Source organism: Arachis ipaensis, chromosome B02 (genome assembly GCF_000816755.2).
Source record: "Arachis ipaensis cultivar K30076 chromosome B02, Araip1.1, whole genome shotgun sequence".
Lineage (NCBI taxonomy): Eukaryota > Viridiplantae > Streptophyta > Magnoliopsida > Fabales > Fabaceae > Arachis > Arachis ipaensis.
Genome location: NC_029786.2, coordinates 90623181 through 90631511, shown reverse-complemented (window position 1 = coordinate 90631511; position 8331 = coordinate 90623181).

Below are 8331 nucleotides of genomic sequence, written 5' to 3'. Positions count from 1 at the left end.
AGTGATATCTGAGAGTAGTGGCCTTGATTCTATGACTTATGATGATTTGAGAGGAAATTTACTTGCCTTTAAAAACATATATTTGAAAAAAGATAAAAAAAAAAAAGAAAGGAATAGCTCTCAAATCTGTTACTAACCCTCTGGATGATGAATCTAGTGATAACTCATCTGAAAATGATTTTATTTTGTTACTAACCCTCTGGATGATGAATCCAGTGATAACTCATCTGAAAATGGTAAAACTGAAGGAAAGAAGCAAAGGGAGCAGCTCAAGGAGACCAAAGAAAGATTTTAGTAAAGTGATCTGCTACAACTGAAAAAAGAGGTTGGGCACTTCAAATCTGATTGTCCTAAACTGAAGAAGGAGGAAAAGCCAAAGAAGGGAAAGAAGAAAGGACTGATGGCCTTTTGGGAAAACTTGGAAAACGATTCTGATCAAGATGAAGAATCAGAAACCAAGTTTCAAACTTGCCTCATGGCAGATCACGTAGAGCAGGTTTGCCTAGCATCCAAGCGAAAGGACAACATGTGGTAGATGGATAGTGGGTGCTCTAGGCATATGACCGGAAAGACAACCTTTTTCATCAAGCTTCATGAGTATGATGGAGGGTTTGTCACTTTCGGTGATAATGAAAAAGGAAAGATAGTGGCCATAGGTAAAGTTGGTAAGAGTTTTTCTTCCTTCATAAATGATGTTTTATTGTTGATGGGTTGAAACACAATTTACTAAGCATTAGCCAATTATGTGATCTTGGTTATGAAGTTATTTTTAGAAACTTGGATTGCTTAGTTATTTGTGAAAAATCTGGAAAAATTTTGTTTGAAGCTAAAAGGTGTAATAATGTGTATGGATTGACTCTTGAGGATTTAAAAGATCAAAAAGTAACATGATTTACATCACTTGAATCTGAAAAATGGCTTTGGCATAAGAAATTAGGTCATGCATGCATGTACCAAATTTCTAAGCTAGTTAAGAAAAACTTGGTGAGAGGAATTCCTAACATTAAATTTGATAAGGATATTACTTGTGATGCTTGTCAACTAGGCAAACAAGTAAAATCTCCTTTTAAACCAAAAGATGGAATTTCCACTAAGAGACCATTAGAAATGTTGCATATTGATCTTTTTGATCCCACTAGAATTCAAAGTTTAAGAGGTAAACATTATGGTTTGGTAGAGGTGGATGACTACTCTAGATTCGGTTGGGTACTCTTCCTAGCTCATAAGAATGATGCTTTCCATGCTTTTTCAACTCTTTGTAAAAGGATTCAAAATGAAAAAGATTTAAAAATTGCCCACTTAAGAAGTGATCATGGAAAAGAATTTGAAAATCAAGATTTTGAAAAATTCTATGATGATTTTGGAATTGTACATAACTTTTCATGTCATAGGACTCCTCCACAAAGTGGGGTAGTTGAAAGAAGGAATAGAAGCCTTCAAAAAATGACTAGGGCTATGCTTTGTGAAAATGATGTTCCAAAATTTTTGTGGGTTGAAGCTGTAAATACAGCTTGTTATATTTTGAATAGGACTATCATTCGAAAAGGATTAAAGAAAACTCCTTATGAGCTATGGAAAGGAACCCCACCTAATCTTAAGTATTTCCACATTTTTGGATGCAAATATTTTGTACTTAACAATAAAGAAAATCTTGAAAAATTTAATCCAAAATCCTATGAAGGAATGTTTGTTGGATACTCCACCACTAGCAAAGCATTTAGAATTTACCTCAAGGAACATAGAACCATAGAGGAATCCATACATGTGTCCTTTTATGATACTAATTCAATTTCCAGTACCCTTTTAGATGATGATACAGGAAGTGAAGCTGATATGAACCATCAACCAAGTCAAGAAAATCCCAAAACTGTCCCAAGTGAAGAACCTGTCCGTCCAGAAATGTCTCATCAGGATGGAGGAGACATTTCAGTTTTGTCTCCTGAACCAGTCAGAGAATCCGGAACAGACCAGACTGCTGAAGCTCATCAAGGCAGAACCTTACCTCAAAGGCCAAGAGAATGAAAGTTTTTGAAAGGTTACCCCCATGATTTTATCATTGGTGATCCTTCCCAAGGCGTAAACACTAGATCCTCAAGCAAGAAGCAATTGGAACCAAGCAATGTCGCCTTCTTGTCCCAATTGGAGCCTCTCAATGTGAACCAAGCTCTTGAAGACCCCTCTTGGATCAAAGCCATGGAAGAAGAGCTAGCTCAATTTGAAAAGAATGAGGTTTGGACACTTGTACCAAATCCAAATGGTAAGAAGGTAACCGGTACAAAGTGGATCTTTAAAAATAAATTGGGTGAGGATGGTAGTGTTGTTCGTAACAAGGCTAGATTAGTGGCCCAAGGTTACGATCAAGAGGAATGTATTGATTTTGATGAGTCTTTTGTCCCGGTAGCAAGAATGGAAGCAATTAGGTTGCTTCTTGCCTATGCTACCCACAAGGGGTCAAAATATTCCAAATGGATGTCAAATGTGCTTTTCTTAATGGTTTTATAGATAGGAAAGTATTTGTTGCTCAACCCCCCGGTTTTGAAAATCAAGAATTTCCAAATCATATTTTTAAACTCTCAAAGACTCTTTATGGCCTTAGGCAAGCTTCAAGAGCTTGGTATGAAAGGCTTAGTGCCTTCTTGTTGGAAAATAAATTTCAAAGGGGTACCACCGATACTAATTTGTTTATAAAAGAATCTAATGATGATATTTTACTTGTTCAAGTTTATGTGGATGACATAGTGTTTGGTTCGGCCAATGAAACCTTGTGTGAAAAGTTTGGAAAACTTATGACTAGTGAGTTTGAAATGAGTTTAATGGGAGAATTAACTTTCTTTCTTGGTCTCCAAATTAAACGAACTCCTAGTGGTATTTTTATTCACCAAGGTAAATATGCAAAAGAATTAATCAAGAAATTTGGCCTTGAAAATTTCAAACCAATGGGAAGACCTATGCATCCAAATACTAAACTTGAAAAGGATGAAAATGGCAAATATGTGGATGAAACTCGGTATAGAGGAATGATAGGCTCACTTATGTATCTTACTTCCTCTAGACCGGGCATTGTTCAAAGTGTGGGTGTATGTTCAAGGTTTCAATCTCACCCAAAAGAATCACATCGTTCGGCCATCAAAAGAATCATTAGATACATTAAGGGAACATGTGACTTTGGTTTATGGTATCCTAGATCTAATAATTTTTGTGCAGTGGGGTTTTGTGATGCAGATTATGCGGGAGATCGTGTGGATAGAAGAAGCACATCTGAAATGTGTTGCTTTCTTGGAAGCTCACTAAACATGTGGTCAAGCAAGAAACAAGCCACCGTTGCTCTATCCACGGCTGAAGCTGAATACATATCTGCCTCTGCTTGTTGTTCTCAATTAATTTGGTTAAAAACTCAATTAGAGAATTATAAATTGAAAATCAATAGCATACCTTTATTTTGTGATAATATGAGTGCAATAAACATTTCTTCCTGTTTGGCACTCTAGAACTAAGCACATTGAAGTTATATATCATTTTATTAGAGAACATGTGCAAAAAGGTACTATTGATATTCAATTTGTGAAATCCGAAGAACAACTTGCTGATATTTTCACTAAACCTTTGTGTGAAGATAGGTTTTGTTCATTAAGGAACAGTTTAGGAATGATAGATCTGAATGCTGTAAAAAAATTGTAATTTTGATGATTCTGTTTGTTTTTGTCTCATAGGAAGCAAGGAGACAAATCTGGCTATGCGATAAACAAGCCATGAAACAAGGGGAGACTGAACCTTGGTGCCAGTCAACTTGAGCCCATGTGACCCCTCCTTGACTCTAGCCCGTTTTGAGTTCTCCATCATATTTTTATTAAAATAATTTTTGGAGGTTATCACATCATATCTTTATAGGGAGAGTTCATGTCAAATCAAAATATTTTTTCATATTCTCTCCCTTGATTCAAGGAAAAGATCTTTCAGTTACTTTTTAATTTTAAAATTTTCTTGATGGATAACCGTTCCATTGAATGCCCATTATTCTAATAATCCTCTCTCCACTCAATATTTAATGCGGTTGTAACCTCTCTCCACATTCCAACCCATTCGGTCATCCCTTCATCTTTTCACTTTATACTTCTTCCACCTTCATCATGAGAAAGAAGTTGGCTACAAGAAGAAGCAACCGAACCCCCTCTTCCAAAAATTCTCCATCCTCCTCTGCTCCCCAAACTCACACCCATATCCATATACACTTTGCTTCATCCTCATCCCCCTCTTCACACTCAACTGCATCTATGAGGAAGAAAGTGATTCATCAACGTACCTCTTCACGCAGGAAGATTGGAAAGGAGAAGGGGACTATGGCCGAAGAAGAAGAAGCCTCTCAATCATCTCCACCTCCTTCACCTCCACGGCGATTAACTCCCCATCCCTCTGGCCGAACCTCTCAGCGTTCGAAGGGTTACATTCTCCGCAACACTAGAGAACCACCAAACTGGGATTCTCTAGACTTCAAAAATAAGTTCAATAAGAATCACTCTCACTTTGATCCGGCTCGGTTCATATCTTGCGCTGCCTACGAGTTCCATTCTCAAGTTCTAGTTAACCGTCATCTGTGTGCCTCTCACATAATGAATCTGGAGACTCTAAGTGCAAAAAAAGAATTGACTTCACTGCTCTGTTTGACAATCTCAAGTGGACTCCACTGTTCAAGATTCAAAAGCCGGTATATCCAAATCTGGTTCGCGAGTTTTATGCGAACATGATGTATCATGATGGAACGATACATTCTTATGTCAAGAATGTGCATCTGACTTTGAACAGAGAGACTATTAGTGCTGCCTTAGGGTATACAAATGAAGGAGCCACAGCATATATGTCAGGCAAATGGGACTCTCAAGTCGGGATTTCTCTTCAGATAGCCATAACTCAGGTCTGTGAAAATTTTTCTACTCTAGATGGAACTATTCTAACTCACAAAGCTCTCGGTCCTGTGAGAGCGCTGTTTCACCGCATTATCAACCATATTTTGATGCCACAGAGTGGTTCCTATCAGAGAGTAATTGTCTGTGATACCCTAGTTCTCTTTGCTATTCTTACTTCTTCATCAATTTCCTTTGCTTATCTCATGGTGCGACACATGTGGGATTGTGTTCGCAGTGATAAGAAGGCGAATCTGCCTTATGGTATTTTTCTGACATGTATTTTTGAATATTTCAATGTTGATTTAATCAATGAGCCTGTAGAAAACAGGGTGTCTACCATAAAATGAGGCGGAGTTCCTGGAACCATGAAAGGAAAAAAGGAAAAAATCTCAATGACATCCATGTCATCTGATAGTGATCTGGAAAGTCGTCATCCTGAGCCATCTAAGCTTTCTGAATCAATCAAGGATGTTCTAAATGAACTTTCAAACATGTCCAATTTGATGGTGCGTTCTTGCAAAGAAACTCGCAAGCAAGCCTACGAAAATGAAAAGGCATGGACAAAGTGTAATGAAAGGATCAATCTGCTGCTCAAGAGCTTTGAAAAGGACATGGCTCACTCCGACAAAGATGATAATCTCTCTGACTCAGATATAAATCTGTCTGATGCCTAACTGATTAGGCTCACTGTTGCCCATTCTTTTGAACAATTTCTAGTTTTTTTTTTTGCTCCTTTGGATTTAGTACTGTTTTTTGAACTGTTTGTTGATGGATGATTGTACTCGAATACTTTGAACTTCTTTTTTTTTATGTTAATCAAATATTATGTATATCCATTATGCAGGTTTTCTAACTATTTTGCAGGTTCTCCTCCTGATGACAAAAAAGGGGAGGAAAGTAGAAAATGGGGTTGATTAGGGCTGATTAATGTTTTTCTCTGATGATGCTGATCTAATGATTTTCTGCCATTTTTTTATATGTTGGCTGAACTTTATGTTGCTGGAAATTTTTTTGATTGAAGTGTTTGGCAGGAAATGTTCATTTTGAATATGTTGATGTTAAGTATGTTGAGTCTTGGTTAATTGTTGCAATGTACTCTGAAAGTACTCAAGCATACTTTATGTTTATTTTTTTGTGAGAAGAAAGTTATCTAAAAGATAACAAATCAAGTTTTGATTATCATTATACGTCTGCTCAAAAATTAAGTTATTCAACATGTTATTAATGTTCCATATGTTGAATACATTGTAATTTTTTTTGGAACTGTAGTAAGCTTGTTCTAAGCATGTTACAGGTAATGCTTTCACTAATAAAAATGGCACATATCAAGGGGGAGCTATGTGACAAATGGAAAGGGGGAGGATCCAAAATCTTCAAGGGAAGTACTCTTAATCCTTACCCTTTTTCAATTCAATTTATAATAATGTTTGTCATCAAGGAGGAGATTGATGAGTTTGGAAAACTTCAAATTAATATGATGATCAAACATTGTTAAAAATTATTATTAGGAATTATTAATTTAATTTTGATTTCAAAATTATTTGATTAATAATTTCTGTTTTGAGTGCAGTATTTTGATCAATGGACATATGCAACAAAAAGCCCAATAGGTTGGAAAAATATTCAGCATGTGGTACAAAAATATTCAAGTATTATGGCTGAATTATTATTTGTATTGATTGGGATATGAAAACTGATAACAAAGCCCAAGATATAATTGTCCTGGCCCAATATCATCATGGGTCCGAAATTGAAATAAGGAAGAATGAAATGGAGCATGATTGAGTTCGGTTACCTACTCCCACTAAGGAATGGAATTCAAATTCAATTAAACCAAGTTAATTACATTGATAACATGAAAGAGAAAGTCTACATTGATTTGATTGCTTTTAATGCTTTACATGCCACTGGACATAGGAAAATGAAAGTGGAATTTAATTTGGATTAATTGTATTCATTGCTTACAGAGTTTCCTTTTTCTCTTCTTTCTCTTCTCTCTCTATGTTTCTGTCACTTCATCTGTCAGTAGAAGAAGATGCAAGCTATCAGAAGAAGAAGCAAAGAAGCTAGGAAGAAGCAAGCGGCCAAAGTGATGATGGCCCTTGCAAAAAGAAGATATACAGTATCGCGTGACTAGGATTTTTGCCACTAAAGACAAGATGTGGAGAAGAAGCTTCAAGATCTCCATGTCTAAAGTGGTAGCAATCCAATTCGGTCAGAGAAGAAGATCCCTAAGGTGAAGCTCGTTTCTACTTTTTGTTCATTCATCACAGAAGGTAGCTACTGTAGCTACGTGGAGGAAGAAGCAAAAATAGAACAGATGGAGCTGTCAAGGATCAAGAGTTCGTCAAGGGTCAGAAATCTTTCTTGGGGATAAAGTCAAGATGGAAGGCTCAGATTGATGAAGCTTGATGAGAAGGGATGAGAGAGAGGTACATGCATGTTGTTTTGATTTCGGTTTCCCTCTCTCCTCTCTCTGTCCAAACCGGTTTTGGTGTTGAAGAAGAAGAAATTGGCTCGGTTGGACCGATTTTAACCTTGGAAGCTTCCCCTTCTATAATAAGGGTGAACGACCAAGGGTTGGAATCAAGGAGAGTAAGCACAGAGTTCTCATAGCTACTCAAGCTAACAGAAGTTCTTCTCCTTCAATGTTTTCTATTTTGTATTTTCTTTAGTTTTGTCTGTCTGAGTCTCATGGTGATAAAGGCAAACAGTGTGAGGTTTGTAAGAGTGAAAAAAGGCAGAGGGTACAAAATTAAAGAAAAAGCCATAGATGTCTTGGAGGTCCTTTGTACATCTGTGTTGTGTATCATGATTCTGTGGGAATCCCCTTGCAAGTTGGATTAGCACTTAGCAGTTGAAAGCTTGGTAGGTGACCAAGTCAAGTTCAGTATTGGGGATAGATTCTGGACTTGTCCCGGATAGGAAGGGTAGTTCCTAGGGATAATTGGTGTTTGTAATCAAGATGATTATAGTGAAATTCCATCATTATTGTGATGGAAACTGGATGTAGACTGCATTGCACTTAGCAGCTGAATCAGGATATTTCTTGGTGTGATTCTCTCTCTCTTCTATTCCATTTCTGTTTCTGTTGCATAGCAGACAAAATTGAAAAATATCTCCTGATTGATTACGAGACAAAAAGAAAATGTCTCTTGACTAGTTACGAGACAAAAAAAAAGAAAAATCTCTTAAAGATATTTCAAAGGGCAGAAAGTAACACTCAGCAAAAAGATGTTAAGATTCAACCCGTCCTTCTCTTAGCCATTGATTACCATCACTATATATATATGTAAATTGAGAAATTTAATTTAAATCATATCAGATACTACAAATGATTTATTAGAGGCTTAGAGCGTAGCTTGCACGGTTGAGACACACAAAAATTGGTGAACTGATTCAGTGCTTTATCACATAAATATATTTAATG